At 35.2% G+C, this 21,753-nt stretch overlaps 1 protein-coding gene across 7 annotated transcripts in view; it reads left to right on the top strand.

The window, feature by feature from the left end:
- The window catches only part of LOC115217118 (gonadotropin-releasing hormone II receptor-like), a 583,545-nt gene that overhangs the window by 520,397 nt on the left and 41,395 nt on the right, over nt 1–21,753 (top strand). For 5 of the 7 annotated variants that reach the window (XR_005001277.1, XM_036507458.1, XM_036507455.1 and 2 more), the window contains one exon: nt 7,710–7,752. The exons of the other annotated variants lie outside the window; for them this stretch is intronic. The gene's annotated coding sequence lies outside the window, so the exon portion shown is untranslated. The remainder of the gene's footprint in view (nt 1–7,709; nt 7,753–21,753) is intronic. 7 annotated transcript variants of the gene reach the window in all.

Genomic DNA, 21,753 nt, shown 5'->3' with positions numbered 1-21,753 from the left:
TGTGTGTGTGTGTGTGTGTGTGTGTGTTTCATATTGCTACATTCTCGGCATATTATAGATGATGCTAAAAATTAAGGGGTGACAGTTTGATGACAACTATTATTTTGTCTTGGGGAATAAGAAGTAAAGTATTCGTTTCTTGATAGAATATTGGTTTCGTATTTTGGCCACAAGGCCAACAATTTGGGAATATGGGTTAAGTTGATTATATTAACCCCAGGGCTCAACTGTGAAGGTGCATGGCTCAGTGGTTAGAATGTCGGGCTTACAATCGGGTGGTAGTGAGTTCGATTCCCGGGACCGGGCTCTGTGTTGTGTTCTTGAGCAAGACACTTTATTTCACGTGGCTCCAATTCACTCAGCTGTATAAATGAATTGCAATGTCACTGGTGCCAAGCTGTATTAACTTTTGCTTTTCCCTTGGATAACACTGGTGGTGTGGAGATGGGAGGGTGGTATGTATGAGCGACTGCTGGTCTTCCATAAAATAACTTTGTTCGGACTTGTGCCTCGGAGGGTAACTTTGTAGGAGTAATCCCATGGTCACTCATGACCGAAGGGGGGGTCTTATCTCTTTAACCATTTTAGTGTTTAACTGGTACTTATTTTGTCGACCACGAAAGGGTGAAAAGCAAAGTCGACCTCGGCAGAATTCGCACATTAGAATGTAAAAACGGACTAAATGCCACTAAGCAAATTTCCCGGCGTGTTAACGATTCTACCAACTGGCCGCTTTGTTTACCGATAGAATATTAACACCAGCAGTGTACAAGCTTGTTGAAAAGTACCGATTATTGATGGCAATACTAACGTCCATTAAATACATCACTTACCTGTTATTGGGGAGAATAAGTCATTAAGTACATCACCCTACCAGTCATTGGCCGTAATACATACGTCAGGCAATCCCCCACTACTACGAACCTGCTACTACTGATAGACCAAATATTCCACTTAAAATAACGCTACCAAGTGGAACTTGGGTATAAACCTGCAGGTGGTTTCCACTCACCTGCAGGCGTTCGACCAAAAATCCGTTATGGGAATACCTCGAGTGTCTCAACGTATTGCTTTGCTATTGTCGCAAAAGAAACGGTAACTTCTACCCTTACCACTATCATCAGCTGCAGCAGTAGCAGTCTCAGATATTATTAAAAGGCTTCCTCTTCTAGTTGAACCACAAAAAAAGTCATCTGTATAGTGTTAATTTATTTGCAAAACATGAATATAGGGAACTTTTCAATTCTGAAGCCAGGACCACAGATCTTTCTACTTAACTAAATATTCTGAAACTTCGTATGCTGATAGAGTCTAGCAAAACAAGACACAGGTTGGAACTAGTTTATTTAAGAAAAATCTATTTTATGACTTTAATCGTAGATTAAAACTGCGAATTTTAACCAATCAGATTGTTTGTTTTCATGTGTAAAACTTGACTGTGAGGGCGCGTGGCTTAGTGGTTAGGGCATTCGGCTCATGATCGTAAGGTTGTGAGTTCGATTCCCGGCGACGCATTGTGTCCTTGAGCAAGACACTTTATTTCACGTTGCTCCAGTCCACTCAGCTGGCAAAAATGAGTTGTACTTGTACTTCAAAGGGTCAGCCTTGTCACTCTCTGTGTCACGCTGATTATCCCCGAGAACTACGTTAAGGGTACACGTGTCTGTGGAATGCTCAGCCATTTGCACGTTAATTTCACGAGCAAGCTGTTCCGTTGATCGTATCAGCTGGGACCCTCGTCGTCGTAACCGGCGGAGTCTTAAAGAAGAAAACTTGACTGCATTCTATTAGTGTGACGTAGAAAGCGCTTTTGTGACGTACTAACGTTCGGAAAACTGTAAACAAACACAGAACGTAACGGCACACGAAATACGGCTACGCATTTCGCCCGGCGTGCTAACGTTTCTGCCAGCTCTTTACTTTTTTAATATTAAATTTCTTGCCTTTTGCACAAATAAATACAATAAGTGAAATGAAACGCATTAGCTTAGAAACGAAATCTTGTTAGAAGCCTCGTCACTGAGATGCCACTTCTTAATAGCAAACGAAAGCAAGTACTACAGAATGGAAACATTTTCAATTTAATACATGTGGCTTATTAACTAGTTTTAAATATTGTTATTAGAAGGTGGCTGACTATAGGATCCTGGAAACATGAGTACGTTAAATAATTAGAAGGAGATTTCACGGAGGCATGCGGCTTGTTTACATTTAAGATGTTTAATACGTCACCAAATTGGTGGTCGAGACGGAGTAAATAAAATAAAGCCGAATGACGGAATATCATTGGTTAAAATTCTAATTATTAAACAACGTTAAACTTAGAAGTTACAATTCCGTTTTCATTCTGGTTTACAATTAAGTTTACTTTTGACACATTCTACCAGTATACGAAGTTTCAAATTGTTTGGTTCAGTAGGAAAAATTTGAAAAAACTGGCTTCAGAATTGAAAAGATCCGAATATAGAAATATTTAAAGTAAGAATTCCAAACCAAAAATCTTGGTGCTGCTGTTTATGAGTCCCATATCAGACCAGTCCTAGTTAAATGCATTGGTTTTTATTGCCAAAAATTAAGTTATTCAAAGTGTTCTTAATTTCTAAGACGACCAGTATGGTTGATAGTATAACGAACCACGGTTACACACACGATATTCATATAAGGGAAACTTAATTGCTTTTTCTAGCTGTCCGAGTTATCGAACCTGAAAGACACCGTAACTGCTCCCACAGCATAGCCATTACTCCGCAGGGTTCCTATTTACGACCGCATAAACTGGTCGAATGAACTGCAGCTAGTTGAGTGACGGAATGAACGCAGTAGTTCATCGTGGTTGATACTACGACGAACCACGGTTATAGCCTGCTATAACTCTCTATCCACATAACTGACTGTTACTCTATACTAATTAATACATGAGATAATTAAGTACAGAAATAAACAGTTAATCAATTAGGTATGATGACTTATGCAAATAGGTTCGAGAAGAAGAAGAAAAACATATCAATTATTTTCACACTAATTTTGTGCAATTCAATTTCTATTCGTTAATTTTATTTTTTATTTTCTTCAAGTTTCCTCAGCTTCATCACATTGACAACTCGAAGTGCAATTCATAAAAGAGATGCAAAACTCCATTAATTATTATTTTTTTAACTATAGGAAAAGGTACTTTACAAAACTGACATTAATATCAATGAAAACCGACATGAATGCAGGGGGCTGTGTGCGCACGCGCGTGCGTGTCTGAGTATGCGTGTGTATATGCGTTGTTGGTAGAGATTATTTTGCGCATTTTTTTGTTGCTTCGCTTTTCTTTTACAATCATTTCTGACATTGGCACAAGGTCACATATTTTGGTGAATGGATAAAATCGATTAGCTTGAACCCGGTTATTTGATTGTTACTTTATTTTATCAGCAACGGAAGGATAAAATGTGAAGTCAACTTCGGCGTATTTTGAACTCAGAACATCGAGGTTCATAACACAATACAAGACATCTTGTCCATTGCTCAAACGACTCTGCATATTCATCTCTTTTAACTGGTATTATTTGATTGATCCTAAGGCGGCGAGCTGGCAGAATCGTTAGTACACCGGGCGAAATGCTTAGCGGCATTTCATCCGTCTTCATGTCCTGAATTCAAATTCCGCCGAGGTCCACTTCACCTTTCAACATTTCGATGTCGAAAATAAATAAGTACCAGTTGAGTACTGGGATCGAAGTAATCGACTTGCCCTCTCCTCCGAAATTGCTGGTCTTGTACCAAAACCATTATTTGATTGATCCCCAGAAGGATGAAAGACAAAGTTGATCTCGATTAGGTTTGAACTCTTAACGGTCGGTAAATAAATAACTTGTACACACAAAAGTCATAGAGAGGTTACTCCCCACAAAAGCAAATTTGTTAACCAGACTACTGCTACTATTACATTTAAATGAACAAAATGTAATACAGCTAATATTAACACCACAAGTCCATCAACTGGAGGTGACAGATCGCTCGATTACATTGACTAGGACTTTATTTTATCGACTCTGAAACGATGAGATGCGAAGTCAATTTTGAAATCAAACGAACGAAATACCTATTTCTTTACTATACACAAGGGGCTAAACACAGTGGACAAACAAGGACAGACAAACAGATTAAGTCGATTACATCGACCCCAGTGCGTAACTCGTACTTATTTAATCGACCCCGAAAGGATGAAAGGCAAAGTCGACCACGGCGGAATTTGAACTCAGAACGTAACGGCAGACGAATACCTATTTTTTTACTACCCACAATGGGCTAAACACAGAGAGGATAAACAAGGACAGGCAAACGGATTAAGTCGATTACATCGAGCGCAGTGCGTAACTCGTACTTATTTAATCGACCCCGAAAGGATGAAAGGCAAAGTCGACCACGGCGGAATTTGAACTCAGAACGTAACGGCAGACGAATACCTATTTTTTTACTACCCACAATGGGCTAAACACAGAGAGGATAAACAAGGACAGGCAAACGGATTAAGTCGATTACATCGAGCGCAGTGCGTAACTCGTACTTATTTAATCGACCCCGAAAGGATGAAAGGCAAAGTCGACCTCAGTGGAATTTGAACTCAGAACGTAATGGCAGACGAAATACCGCTAAGCATTTTGCCCGGTGTGCTAACGATTCTGCTCGCTCACTGCCTTTAACGCAACTAATATTACAACTACATCTAAAGCTGCGAGCTGCCAGAGTTGTTGCCGTGTTGGAAAAAGTGCTCAGCGGCATTTCCTTCGACTTCATATTCTGAGTTTAAAAATTGCCGGTGTCGACTTTGCTTTTCATCCTTTGACGATTGATATAATAAGTACCAGTTGAGCACTGGCAAACGACGTGAACCCTCCCCCACAACTGTTGGCCTTGTGCCAAAATTTGAAACCAATGTTAAAATATCTACGATCTCTAATACATCTAATTTAGCGTATCTCAAGGTTGTGTTATCATTCTTCTCTTCTTTTTTTACCTATTTATTTACTGACCTATTTATTTGCTGTACTCCCTAAGGAAGCGCACCCTTCTATAGATTCAAATGCCCTTCACTGCTTCTAGTTTGCTTGTAGATATCATCTACATATGACTTAGAAATCTAGCTCCAAAATTCTGCCATTATAAATACAAACAACGGAAACACTTTCCAATGGGTTTACGACATTCTCCTCTGTTCTTTAGAAGTTTACAGAGACGATCACTGCCCATAGCAAGGAAAAAACAATGGTGTATTCGGCACAGTTCGAACTCATCTTCTCAAGTGATGTGATTAAATACTACAGGGTGCATGAATGAGCCTATGATTAAGAAGATCGTTTTAGGTTCGACTCCAGTTCACAGTACACAGTGAAACGTTTCTTGGATTAAGCAAATCTGGTGAATGAAATCGGGTAAAGAAAAATCTGCAGTAGCTTATTTGTATGTATGTGTGTGTGCGTGCGAGCGCGCGTACGTGTGCGTCTGTGCGTCTGTGTGTCTGTCTCTCTATCTCTTGCTATCGATGTCTTTCGTTTCAAATATATATATATATATATATAATATATATATATATAATATATATATATATATATATATATATATACATATATATATATATATACATATATAGATAGATAGATAGATAGATAGATAGATAGATAGATAGATAGATAGATAGATAGATAGATAGATAGATAATAGATAGATAGATAGATAGATAGATAGATAGATAGATAGATAGATAGATAGATAGAGATAGATAGATATAGATATAGCAATGTATGTATGTATTTAACAGAAATAATATACAGTGAGTAATCCCTCGACTATCGCGGGTGTTACGTTCCACACACACACACCCCGCAATAGGTGAAAATCCGCGCAGTAGAAACAGTACTGTACTATATATGTATATGTGTATGTATGTATACGTACATACATACATACATACAGATAGACAGACAGACATAACTATAGTTATATACATATAGAAAAGAGAATAAATAGCAGAAAAGCTTAATGTTCACATATAATTCATAATTAAAACGTGCTCTACAGTTATTTCAAAAGAATATAAACATTTACATCATTACGAATTAACATACATAATACATTTAAAAGCCATTTATTTTCGATATCGTTACATATATATATATATATATATATATATATATATATATATATATATATATATATATATATATGCATATGTATGTACATGTATGTATGTATGTATGTATGTATGTATGTATGTATCTATGTACGTATGTATCTATGTATACAAGAGTAAACAAGAGAGACAGAGACAGGCAGAAACAAGGAAAATGCCACTTGTATTTGAACACTATACAAATATTCTTTTAAAAACTTTTCTTTTAACTTTTTCTAATTTAATTATTTAATTGTTACAGCTGAAAAAGTCTCAGTGACTGAAACCGGTACTGAAATGTTTTTTATAAATTTATTTTAGCATTTTCTATCTTGCCTTTTTTACCATATATATATATACATATATATATATATATATATATATATATATATATATATTATATATATATATATATATATATATATATATGGTAAGTTCAACAAAAAACTCCATCTGGTGACAGATAAATATTATTTAATAAACACAATATATATCTTTGTGAGCTACAATTAATTTTATGCGATGAAATTTTTTTTAAATGCTGTCTGAGATTATTTCATCGCATGAAATTAATAGTAGCCGTTAAAAATATATATTGTGCTTATTAAATAAAACACACACACACAGACACACACATATATATATATTTATGTATATGTATGTATGCTTGTATACATGCTAAATAAAATAAAGATACAAACAGGCAAACAGCTGATATCAGGTTTGATTGTGAGAATTATATGTCTATACATTAAAAAATGTGAGGCTAGAGAAGAATGTTGCAGGAGTTTAAATCGCAACAGGTCAATAAAAAACGATCAGTTGATGAATGTTCGTAAAGTTTCTGATATATGCTGGTATTCTCTTCAAAACAGCCATCAGGTAAATCCATGTATTGACATTAGTAGGTAAAGCAGTCATCATAGGTAGAATCCAAATCTGGATAAGAAGAAATAAGATATGTAGGTATATCCCTACAGCTGTTTTAAGATGAAATGCCTAAACAGTGAAATTCGCAGCAGCCGGCTTTTTCCATCATATTATAACTGTTCTGGGATAATACCAGCATCTACCAAATATTATTAATAGCTATCAATTGAGGCGGCGAGTTGGCAGAATAGATACTGCATCCGGGGAAAAAACTTTTAGTGGCATTTCTTCCGAATTCACTTTCCGAGTTCAAATGCTGTCAGGGTCGATTTTAACATTTCATTCTTTCAGGGTCGACAAAGTAAATACCAGTTGAGCACTGGGGTCAATTTAATCGTCTCACACTACTCTGAAATTCCAGCCCTTGTACCACAATTTGAAATCAATATTTATTCTTTTATGATCTCTCAAAATTAAATCTCCTCCTGTATTATTATTCCTGAACTATTAATTTCTACCCTCATGCAGCGTCAATGTTTAAATAATGTCATAATGTGATCGGACAACAGTTGTTTGCCTGTTTGTAGACTTATTCTATGATATATGTACTAGCACGTTTGAAATGCTGCCTATAACCAATCTTCATTCGGCAGCTATAACATCCTTGCATTCTCTGTTGCAGTGCAAGTCGGAGTTTAGGCAGCAAGTCCACCTGAGCACTAATTGTATGTACCTATTACTTTACGTAATCCAACATAATTTTATCTATGATGCATGTGTGTATGTGTGTGTGTATATGTGTGTGTATGAGGGCGCCTGGTCTAGTGGTTAGGATGTTGCACTCACGATCGCGAGATCGTGATTTCGATTCCTAGACCGGGTGGTGTGTTGTGTTCGTGTGCAAAACACTGCATCTCACGTCCCTCTGCGATGACTTCGTTGCTTGACGCGTAGTTCACAATGCATCTGTTCGGGCAATGTCGATTTTGATGGAAGGAGTGAGCTTAATGTACAGCTGATACATTTGATCATTATAAACAAATCATGTTGTGTAGATCGCCCGACAAAAGCTGAACACTCATAAGTCGTCTTCGACGAGAGAGTCCATGTCGCAACACACGTGCTGTTGGCGATTTCTTTTCCTTATTTGAACTTTCCGACGAAGAGCTATGCTCCAAACGCCGGAAATTCTTTTTACCGAGAGTCAAGTTAATACATTCATTGTGCATGTCTTTTTGTTGTGTAGTGATTTTATTATTTATTTATTTGAATTGACTATATACATATATATATATATATATATATATATATATAGATATATATATATATTATATATATATATATATATTATATATATATATATAATATATATATATATATATATGCACTCATGTGCAGTACGGCTGAGTGAATAACAATTTTGTTTTGCAGCTATAAGGTCTCAGATCTCAGGTCATCCCCAAGCGTGTTCTCTTAAGCAGATTCCATTTCCCAGAGCCTCGAGATGGCTCATACCTTGTGAGTGAGACTGGATAGACGGAAACTTGTAACTAACAAAAGATTCAGCCTTATCACGCAATATCACTCCGATTGTAGTTGACAATGACGGAAGAATACACACGTCTATGGAATGTTCAAGAATTTACACGTTCAGTTGATCGAACAACTGAATCCCCATCGTCAAACGACGGAGATCCGCCACTATCATACATAAAACAACCAAAGTATCTACTACCACTACAAATGCTGTTTCTACTGTCATTTCAACAACTACACAATACACCGTTTGTTTACAGCGAGAATTTTTCTCCAGGACAAAACACAGTGAATGGGTTTGTTACTGCCCCAAGTATATTTGAACTGGTAATAATCTTGTATTTATATGCTTCACTGCTTAGCTGTTGCACCCCGTAATTCAACCACTCTGTTTGCTCTGCTGCTACCAGAGCAGCTATATTTCTACTGGTGTTTATTCTGTAACCATCATTAAAACTATTTCAATAATTTTTACTACTAAGGTAAAAAAAACCTTTCTTCGGTCATGGATGACCATAGGATTGCACCTAGAAAGTTACCTTCCGAGGCACAAGTCTGGGAAAAATTGTTTATGGAAGCCCAGTAGCATACCAGCCTCCCCTCTCCACGCCACTGTTGTTACCCTTGGGAAAGGCAAAGGTCAACACAGCTTCGCACCAGTGGCGTCGCAACTCATTTCTACAGCTGAGAGAACTGGAGCAACGTGAAATAAAGTGTCTTGCTCAAGAACACAACACACAGCCCGGTCCGGGAATGGAACTCTCTACCTTATGATTGTGAGCCCAACGTTCTAACGACTGCGCCATTACTACTGTCATTACAACTACTATTACTGCAGCTAATTCTAAAGCAACACCACGACCACAAATAGTGTTTTTAAATTTTGGCACTAGACTAGCAATTTTGGGGGAGGGATAAGTTACTTACATCGACCCCAGTGCTCAACTGGTACTTATTTTATCGATTTCGAAATTATGAAAGTCAAACTCATCTCAGTAACATTTGAACTCAAAACGTATGGACAGATAAAAAGCTGCTAATCATTTTGCCCGGCGGGCTAACGATTCTGCCAACTCGCTGCCTTAAACCACCACCACAAATATTACTACCATCGCTACCGCAACTAGAATTACTACGACTACAAATACCTGCTATACTGTTACTACAGCTGTGATGGCAGCTTTTCGTGTCCGAAGATCATGTATGAGAAAGAGCGGTAAACCCGCAGCTACCTATGTAAGCCAATCATTGAATGACAAGCTCTGGTGCACTTGGTTCAAATGTGTGCTTTGGTCAAATGGGGGTCGTGATACTTACTCGTTTCTTCTTTGGCGCTTCTCGTACGCCGTAGTTCAGGTGCTCTGGCTCTCTGGTAAATATCACCACAACTACTTTTACCATAAATGCTATTATTAATAATGCCACTATTGTTGTTTGTTCCTTCTCGAGCCATGCCTGGCTCATAGGGCCGGTTTCCCGGTTTCCTTGGCGTATAGGTTACTCACCTGGACGGGACGCCGGTCCGTCGCAGGTGAGCTGCAAGATGCAGGAGGAAAGAGTGAGAGAAAGTTGTGGCGAAAGAGTCAGCAGAAGTTCGCCGTCACCTTCTGCCGGAGCCGCGTGGAGCTTAGCTCTTTCGCTCATAAACACACACATCGTCCGGTCTGAGATTCGAACCCGCGATGCCTCGACCGCGAGTCCGCTGCGCTAACCACTAGGCCATGTGCCTCCACAATGCCACTATTACTATCGAATATTCTAGGTAGGTAGGTAGGTAGGTAGGTAGGTTTATATGCTCATATACGCCTAATATATGTGGCTATAATGTGCATATGTGTGTACGTATATATATGCACATACGTGCAAGTACATACATGCACGCAAGAGTAATAATGAGAAAAATAGTAAGGGAGAGAAAGAAATAGATAGATCGAGGGGGAAAATGGAAAGAGAAAGGGAGTGAGAAAGAAATAGATAGATGTGATTAACTATCTAACCTGCATTCATTAAGTTTTGAATACTTTCGTTGTAATAAACGACATGGAACTTCATTAAACCGTTCGCCAAAACACTTAACCTCGTCAACATACATCAAAAGTAGTAGTAGTAGTAGTAGTAGTAGTAGTAGTAGTAGTAGTAGTAGTAGTAGTAGTAGTAGTAGTAGTAGTAGTTGAGATTTAGTGATAGTACTAGTAGCAGTTGTTTTAGTTTACGTATGTGTGTGTTTATGTATATATATGTATAAATATATATATATAATCCCTTTGTCTTTCTTTGTCTTCTCAATGTTTAGCCTCTTGTGGGCAATAAAGAAATAAGCGGCTTTACTTTGCGTGCTTTAGCTTCGTTACTATGGCAACAGTCCGCATACTTATTGATCAGACCTCGTATATACCATTTAATGTACACTGCATTACATTGTATTAGAATAAAGACCTAGTAATAGCTTCTTACCGTTGACACCCAAGGCATGTCATAAAAAATCTGCCTAACCTGCTTAACCACGTGTCTCAATGACAAGAAACTATGAGCGGCTCTTATTTTAATACAGTGTACTTTAAATGATAATTATCTCTCACTGGACGGAGGAATTTTTTTGTTAATCTTAACGGAACAGTAAACTACAAACGTATGTGTGTACGTGTGTGTGTGTATCTATCTGTGTCAGTGTGTGTGCGCGAGTGCGTTCGTGTATCTGTGTGTGTATGTGTAAACTTATCCCAATACAGTAACCAAACGTCATAAAAGTAATGAAATATTGGTGCTTACATTTTGATTATAAACGTAGAAGCATTGAGAAATAGGTAAATAAAAGATTTAATGGTACATTTCCTAGCCAATACAGCTGCTATAAACTACAACGTGTAATATGATCGGTTAAAATCCACTTAGATAGAAAAAAAATGCCCGCGGAAATCGAACCATAAATCTCCTGTATCCATGAAAGATATTGCTACGAAGTTTAATAATAGTAAACTTCGGTTATTATTCCGTCGTATAAAATGCTTTAATCTTGTAAACGAGAAAGTAAGTCTATAACTGGATTGTTGAGAATAAGGAGCAAGCATCAAAAGAAAAATGCGTGGGCAAAAAAAAGAGATAGATAGATAGATAGATAGATAGAGAAAAAGAGAAAGCTACTCCTACACTTAAACATAATGTATATTACAATTATATATATATGTCCACGTGTGCGCGTTTATATATATTTTTATGTCTGTGTGTTATATATATAGATATATATATATATATATATATATATATATATATATATATAGACATACATATACACACACGTATATAAATATATGTATATAAGTATATATACATATATATATATATATATACTCACGCACACATACAGAGAGAGAGAGGGAGAGAGAGTGACGCAACAATAGGTACGTTATTTCCGTCATAATGACGTCTTTATGCAACAGTCACTATGATGACATAAATTATTACTGACGTAATTATATCAAGGACACTCTGATTGACTGAAGTAGCTGACTACTCTGGCTCAAGTGTTGAAGCATTGCAACAAACAATTTCCAATGTGAAACTTGTCCTGGAGCTTTTTCTGTATGGAAGGTTCAAGTTTTTCTCTTTCTCACAGGCTCTCCTTTCCCCGGTGTATATATATGTTATGCATACATGCATATAGAATATATATATATATATATATATAATATATATATCTATATATATATATATGTATATATATATGTATATAGATAGATAGATAGATAGAAAGATATATATATATACACATATACATACATAAACACATATATATATATACATATGTATGTATATAAATACATATATATAAACATATGCATATATGTACATATATATATATACATATATATATATATAATGTATATATTTATATGTATGTCTATATACATATATATACATACGTACAGACACTTTTACTCTTTTACTTGTTTCATGCTGAAGCACCGCCTTTAGTCGAGCAAATCGACCCCAGGACTAATTCTTTGTAAGCCTAGTACTTATTCTATCGGCGTCTGTTACCGAACCGCTAAGTTACAAGGACGTGAACACACTGGCATCGGTTGTCAAGCGATGCTGGGAGGGACAAATACAAACACACAAACACACATACACATATATATATACATATACATATAGACGACGGGCTTCTTTCAGTTTCTGTCTACCAAATCCACTCACAAGGCTTTGGTCGGCTCGAGTCTGTAGTAGAAGACACTTACCCAAGGTTCCACGCAGTGGCACTGAACACGGAACCATGCGGTTGATAAGCAAGCTACTTACCACACAGCCACACCAACGCCTATATATATATATATATATATATATATTATATATATATATATATATATATATATATATTATATATATATATATTATATGGAAGGAGCTTCTACAGGACTAGAACTGTTTCATTCAAAAGAAATCATCAGGAAGCTTCCTGATGATTTCTTTTGAATGAAACAGTTCTAGTCCTGTAGAAGCTCCTTCTATATAATAAATTAATTTACTCTGCTATGTATTGAGTACCTTATTTACTGTGGTTAACCCCGACTCAACCCGGGACCTATATATATATATATATATATATATATATATATACAGAGAGAGAGAAAGGAGACAACGATAAATATATATGCATAGACATATGTATGCATGGACATATGTATGAGAAAGTGGAAAAGAGAGTGACGGAAGGAGAATGAGATAATTATGAATGTCAATATATATATATATGTATATATATATATATATTTATGTGCGCATGTATACACGCATACGTAAAAATAAACTCACACATACATGTATATATATATATATATATATATATATATATACATATAAAGCTGAAGTTGTCTGTGTGTGTGTGTGTGTATGTGTGTATGTGTGTGTGTGGCAGGTTTGGTAGCCTTCAACTAACACTATCTCCTCCGAGACCCTGCGGCGTAAGTTGACCAAAATTGAGACTATGATAGAAGAAGGCTTGCTCTTCATTCCGTAGAAGAAAAAATTCAAATCGGACCATGTTAAGACCAAAAATTATTTACATCAAAAAGGGCTTTTTTCTATGAACATCCCTATTTTTTACGATTTTTTGAATGCTCTGTCGCCATTTTTCGGTGTATTTCAACCAGAAAATGTTTACTTAAGATGAACAATAAGCTACATAATGCAAAATTTTTGCTTTTCAAAAAAGATTGAAACTATGTCAAAACTTCGTTAACGCGAGATCAAAGTCTGCCGTTTTAAGCGCAACTAAAAACAAACCCGAGCAACGCCGGGCTATACTACTAGTATATATATATTATATATATATATATATATATATATATATATATATATATATATTACGAGTGTGTGTATAAAATGTGAATATATATATATATAAATGTATATGTGTGAGTTTATTTTTACGTATGCATGTATACATGCGCACATAAATATATGTATATATATATATATATATATATATATATATATATAAAAGAGAGGTTGTGTGCTGTCTGTCTCCTACGATTTAGATTCCTAACTACTCCCACATTTTGCGCTGCAGTTTAACCAAAACCGGGTATCTTATAGTCGTGATTCATATCGAGCCCTTCTGGGTATTAGCGCGCGTCTACGATGAGTCTACGATTTAAAAAAAAATTTACCATCAATTTTTCACTTTTTAATGCATTTTTGGCATATATAAGGGAAGTAACTCTCTAAAAATTTATTATTAAATCTCAGAACGTAAAAAGCTACAGTAACACCCCTCCCCCCTTTGTGGTTAGCCATATTGAGATGGCTATTATACTTTACATCTCTAAAAATGCTTATATAGTTATTTCCCTTACAAACCCGAGCAACGCCGGGCGATACTGGTAGTAGATATATATATATTGATGTTCATAATTATCTCATACTCTTTCCATCACTATCTTATCCACTATCCCTTTGTCCATACCAATATGTTAACAAATATACTCTTGTGCTAATCATAACGTGCTTCGGTGTATTTAAGCGTCCGTAATACATGACGCTGAATACTAGCCAATGTGTAAGCAAACTTTTGAACTGAAACCGTAAAGGAAGTCTTTTAAATCCATTGTATATAAAAAAAAATTTTCCGGCGCTGAACTGTTTTTGTTACTCTACTGAATAATATATTCAATAAAAGTACTTCTTAATTTTCCAATTCTAATTTTCATTTTATATTTCCTCCTTCTACACTGATTTCTCTTTTTTCTCTGGATTCGTTAATCCCCTTATATTTTGTTTTGTTCATTTCTTGATTATTTTTGTTAAACACACACAATATCCAAAATCAACAACAGAGCGATATCGTATTTCTTCCATTCTGATTGGTGCATTTTTTGACTGCTATTTCTTTATTTGCTGTTTTGACTAATTCATTTGAACAATACCAGTAAAATAGTAAAACAGTAAATATTTATATATTCCCTATACAGAGACTCTTATAGTCAAAGACAGCGTATCGTCTATTTTGTGCTATGGCGCGAATATATCTTTTCCTCAATCTTTTTACGTCTACTTTTAGTCTTGGAAGCGTTCAGTTAGGTAGACATCCAGTTTTTATTCTACTTTGTTCTGGAAAATGTCAAAATTCCAAACACTCTCGGTCTTTGTTCTAACATTAAAACTGAGAAAGGGATAAATTAAGCGACGTTCAGTATAAACAAATTATCTTTATAGCTTCAACACTTGGCAGAATGTTTATACCGTCTGACAATATATCTTTGATCATTTGTTCTGGTTTTTGCGTTATGAGTTCTAACAAATGCCAACTTTGCCTTTCATTCTTCTAGAGTAGATAAAATAAAGTACCAATCATGCACTGGGTCGACTGTCCTGTTCTCCCCAAATTACAGTAGCTATTATTATTGACGATTTCCAGAAATTGTTCATGATACTGGAGTGCTACTGAAAGGAGAGTTATTGTCGGTTCGGGTTAAGCACAGCAGGTGCATTAGCTTTGTCTGTTAACATGTCTGCGATGCACGCAGAGAACCATTACCATTCTGCATGAACACGTTTTGCGACTTTAAGAATTCTATCAAATCCAACGTGAGAACTGCCCTGAACCCATTTTTTTTTAGGGAAGGGTAGGCAGTTTTCATTTGCTTCATGGCAATTGTTTTCTTTCTACTCGCTGAGTTTATAGAGCCCATAATATTTTCAGGCTCTCCGAGACCAGTGAGAACGGTAATGTGCCGTTTAAACTATTGCGCTATTTAATCTATAGGTTTAGAGTTGCAGGAAAGGCATGGGCAGAGAAAGCATTCCACATAGGTGATGTTCAGAGTATGAGGATGTGGAGACAGTCGTTCATGAGAAGCAGGAGACAAGAGTTTGATACAATAAAAATGGCGAAGAGTGGAAACAGCATTGGATCAAGGTTGCTTCAGTAATTTGAGGTGAGAGACAAGCCATCCCCGACGGATTGGGGTACCAGGGTAGTGATAGAAACGACACACAGAGAGGATAGTACTTCAATCGGATCAGAATACACGGTGAACAAGACTGAAAAGACAGAACATAGACGTTTTCCTAATCAGACATTTGCAAATTCCAATCGAAAATTAAATGTGTTACTCTCCCATTTATAATTTGCTGAAACAGTAGAACGGCGGACAAACTGGCTTACTTCAGATCCCACAGAAGCCAAATTTGCGTGGGTATGTGCGTGCGCGCAGGTCTGTGTATGTGTGTGTGTGTGTGTGTGTGTAAGTGTGTAATAGCATGTGTGTGTGTATGTGTTGCGTATGTGGTGTTTGTGTGATTTTGGCTGTTTATACGTGTATGTCTGAGTGAACTTTGTGTCTCTTAACGTAGGAAGAATTCAGCAGCACGGTAACAGGAGTGGTGATCGTTTGTGTAGTTGTGTGTCTCTTCACATGTGCGTAGAGGAATGGTCAGTAAAAAGGTGTTTGACTGGAAGTTTGAAGTATGTGCGTGAGTGAGTAAGTATGTGTGTGCGTGTATGTAGATGTTGCGTATGTGTTTTGTGTGTGGTATGTGTGTATACAATAAAACAATTTTACAATAATCCGATGGGTTACTCTATACTTTTGTAGAGAACAAATTTATTATTCTTATAGAAGAGAATGTTGTTGACAGTGACTTCGAAGTTTCAAGTAGTTAAGCCAGTCCAGTGATGGCTTAACTGGCCTAAACCACGAAGTCACAGTCAACATTCCTGCATAAGAATGATAAATATGTGATAGATAGATAGATAGATAGATAGATAGATAGATAGATATAGATAGATAGATAGATAGATAGATAGATAGATAGATAGATTCTTTCATAGGTGCAAACCCACAGAGCTGGAGGGAAGGATCAGTCTATTAAAGTGATCCCGGTACTTAACTGGCACTTTGTATGAGTTCCCCACTAAAGAAAAATGGAAAGCAAAGTTGATTCTTCAGCTGGACTTGAACTCAGAAAGTACAGAGTCAGGGCAAAATAATGAAGGAATTCCATCTGACACTCTAGAGATCTGCTAACTTATTACCATTATATTAGTATCTAATAACGTCACATCACCACTTGTCCATAACTATTGCATCATCGGATAGTTATCTTCATTTAATTTAATTAAATATTAATACGCTACGCATCCTTAACGTCATGACCACTCACCACGACCTAATTCGTTCTTCATTTTGATTAACAAATACTTGTTCATACCTACTCATTCAAACACAAGGAACTATTAAAATATATCTTCTTAGCCCCCCCCCATATATATATATATATATATACTTTGTTTTACTCTTTATCCTTCTCTTCCTCTTTCTTAACCTTTCTTTGTGTCTGTGAATGCGCACGTGGGAATGTGTTTTAAGTACAATGGTTTTGTAATGACGACAACTGTTCTCTCTAACTATCACAATTACACACACACACATATTATATGCATTTGTTTATATATATATGTGTGTGTGTGTGTGTATGTGTGTGTGTGTGTATGTATATATATATATATATATATATATATATAAAGAGAGAGAGGGGGGAGAGCGAGGAGCAGGAGGAGGGTGCGTGTGTACAAATATACGTATATATGTATATATATAAAACATACTGTAATGGAAATGACACGTAAAAAATTCAAGATATATTATTTTTCCTGAGCACAGAAAGAGAGGTAGATAGGTAGGCAGGAAGACAGAGGGACTGATTGATGGATAGACTGATTGATTGGTTTAAACTCTTTATAATATGCAAGACAGTAAATCCGAAGCTATCCATCATAGGAAAAAAAAAACTTGTTTCTTGCAATTTCTTTCAATGCTATTTTGGTCGCAGATAATGGTTATGACAACGCTTCATGGCTAAGAAAATTTTTTTTTCTTTTCACCATTCTTTTTTTAAATCTTCGTTGATGGCATTATCTATCTACATGTGGAAGGACAATTCCAACTTCTACTCGAAATGACTGTGAGGTTCTCGAAAAATATGATTTATGATTTTGTTTAAATGGTGATTATGAATTATATTAAATTTTACTAATGCATCTGTGCAGTCAAAAATAATTATATTAAAAGTAATTACCTGAAAATAGAATGTTTAAAAGACGTGGATGTAATAAAAACTCCATATACTTAAGATAGACTTTAATAATACATAATGCTTCATATAAATTGTTTTTATATTTTATTAAGTTAAGACAATAAAAACTTTTTATATTTCATTGTTCAAGATTTGCTCAACATTATATTCTATTAAATTACTGGTGAGCCTGCAGCGTAAAAGTTACTACCAATCCCACGTATAATAATTGCGATTCATCTTCTTGTCTTATGGCCAGGAATGCGGAAAGTCTGAAGAATTTACTGAAGATACGTTATTTACTTTGGTTCATATACGAATGGCATTGCCGATAAAATCCCTTGAAAATTTTGTATCTAAACGGAGTAAAAATCGTGAACTTCATCATTTCGGCAACTGATGTATGTGAGAGAAAATCATACTAGCAATAAACATAAATGAATAGTTTAACGGCATGTATATATGTGTATATATATCAGGTTGAGTAAAAAGTAAGCAACATTTTGAACCATGAAGAATTTGTACCGGATTTGAATCTTTTCAAACATCTTTTGCAATTGTCTAATAATACAGACATAGACTTTCTCAAACGCATCGATAAATTAACACTGATATTTTTTTCACCGTTGTTACAATTATCTGAAATGAAAATGTCAAAGCGCGATATTCGAGCAATTTTGCTATTCAACTTCAAAAGAGGATGTAAAGCAGCTGAAACTGTTCGCGATATCAACGAAACGTTTGGTGAGGAAATGACCAGTGAATGGTCAGCTCAAAAATAGTTTAATCGATTTCGCAGTGGAGACCTGAGTCTTGAAGATCGTGAGCGTAGTAGACGCCCATCTGTCAATTAAAGACCGTCATTGAGAACGACCCACGTAAAACCACACGAGAACTGGTAAAAGAACTTCAAGTTAGCCAGAAAACAGCCTGCAACCATTTGCATGCGATCAGAAAATCAAAAATGCTCGACAAATGAGTACCATACGATTTGAATGAAAATCAGAAAATGAAATTTGATCATCGTTTCTTCTCTGTTACCAGACCGATCCATTTCTCGACCATATTGTAACTTGCGATGAAAAATGGATTCTGTACAATAATAAAAAACATTCTTCGCAGTGGCTGGACCAAAATGAAGCACCGAAAACCTTCCCTAAACCCGAGCTCTTCAAAAAGAAGATTATGGTGACTGTTTGGTGATGTACTGCTGGACTCATCCACTATAACGTCTAAAACTCGGAAAAACCATTACTGCAAAAATATATTGCCATGTGATTTCCAAAATGAACGAAAAACTGCTACTCCTCCGTCCCAGACTGGTCAACAGAAGAGGGCCAATCATTCTTCATGACAATGCTCGACCACACGTTTCACTAATGGCGCTGCAGAAGTTGCGGGAACTTTTACAGATCGTTCAGCAAAATGTTCAATGATGTTACGTCGTCTTCGACGGGAGAGTCCATCATATATATGCATATATATATATATATATAAACAATGAATTAAATAGAGAGATTCAGTTGACGATCCAATAATTTATTAATATTATAATATAATATAAATATACTATGAATATAATATAATATAAGATAACATAAAAAATTATTAAAAAACCAAGAGAGCCAACAATTTGTTTCGATTCATATACATTATTTGATTTAGAAACAATCCATATATATTTATATGTCTCTTCAAAGCTTTGATTTAAAGACAGACGAAATTCCGTGTGAAAGAATGGCTGGATTGTAAAAAAGAATAATTCAAATGCCTATGTTTATGAGCGTGAGTGTTAAAATTTCAATTACATAACATACACAATTAAAAAGAAAACAACAAAATTATAACGGACAAAATATAATTTTGTTACTGCTGAAAGAATTGATAAAATTTGGATATATACAATTTATAGTTCTTTATTTAATAAAAAAAATAATGATTAGATCTTATTGTGGATAGGTACACAATCCTTGTTGTCGCTTATCTTACTTTATTTTATTCACTGAGTTCTCCCTTCTTTGATATACATATATAGGGACATTTACTCGTTAGTTACTCTGAGTAATCCTTATTTAAGTAACTACAAATATGGTAACTTCTGAAAAATTAGTGATATTTTGATATACATTATTATAGCTTAACTCTATATATATGGGATAATATATGTTGTAATTATTGTAGCTCTAGGTTTCTCTTCATATTTATTACGAAATTCTCCCTCCGATAAACTAAGTAAATAAAGAACACTTTTTTGTTAGTTACTTTACACATTTTTCCTCTGTTTATATCAATAAAAGAGAAAAGTCGTCATTTATTACCACTATAATACTATATTATCATTTATATTCATTTACACGTTTTAGTACCGTCTCTAAATTAAGTAAGACCCTGATACTTAATTTATATACTTACTAGCAGTATCGCCCGGCGTTGCTCGGGTTTGTAAGGGAAATAACTATATAAGCATTTTTAGAGAGTTATAGCCAAAAAATAGCAAACAAATGCATTAAAAATGGAAAAAAAATTATGGTAATTTTTTTTTAAATCGTTGACTCATCGTAGACATTTTTGGAGAGTTACTTCCCTTATATAATAGCGAAAAAATGCATTAAAATGGGAAAAAATTATGGTAATTTTTTTTTAAATCGTAGACTCATTGTAGACGCGCGCTAATACACAGAAGGGCTAGATATGAATCACGACTATAAGATACCCGGTTTTGGTTAAACTACACCGCAAAATGTGGGAGTAGTTAGGAATCTAAATCGTAGGAGACAGACATATTGCTGTTGTATGTTATTAGAATAGTCAAAGATTGTCTACGACCTAAATGAATTTGGATTTATATTATTTGAGATATATATATATATATTTCGATAGCTACAGATTCTATTTATTTAATTATTTTGTCCGTTATAATTTTGTTGGGTTTTTTTTATTGTAATTGTTATGTAATTAAAAATTTAACGCTCACTCTCATAAACATAGGCATTTGAATTATTTCGCTTTTATAATCCAGCCGTCCTTTCATAAGGAATTTCGTCTGTTTTTAAACCAAAGCTCTGAAGAGACATATATAAATTTATATGAATAGTTTATAAATCAAATAATATATATAAGTCGAAAAAAATTGCTGGCTCTTTTGTTTTTTTAATAACTTTTTATGTTATCTTATATTATATTATATTATATTATATTATATTATATTATATTCATAGTATATTATGTTATATTCTAATATAAATAAATTGTTGGATTGTCAATTGATTCTCTCTATTTAATTTATTGTTTATAAGTTGCATTATACCCCTGTTTATGTAGTATTCAACTGATGTACCAGTAATCTGGATGTTTTACACACCCCGTTGAAGTAATTCCTTTCCTTGGAGGATATTCGTTGATGAAAATTTAGCTGTTATTTCTAGCATATTTAGTGTCCCCCATGGGAGGACCCTTGTTAGCTTCTAGCTATGATCTCATTAGTAGTGGTCGCATTAATGGCATTTCTTAATAAGAATGTTTACATCAAAGGTTTTCTTTCAACTTGCTTTCTGTTAATATTTAGCAGAGCATGACTAAAAATCAAGCAAATTTCAGCTTGATCCATTAACAAT

This window comes from Octopus sinensis, linkage group LG11 (assembly GCF_006345805.1).
Source record: "Octopus sinensis linkage group LG11, ASM634580v1, whole genome shotgun sequence".
NCBI classification, from domain to species: domain Eukaryota; kingdom Metazoa; phylum Mollusca; class Cephalopoda; order Octopoda; family Octopodidae; genus Octopus; species Octopus sinensis.
Note: the sequence above shows the minus strand (reverse complement) of the source record. Positions and strands in the feature narration are given on the sequence as shown.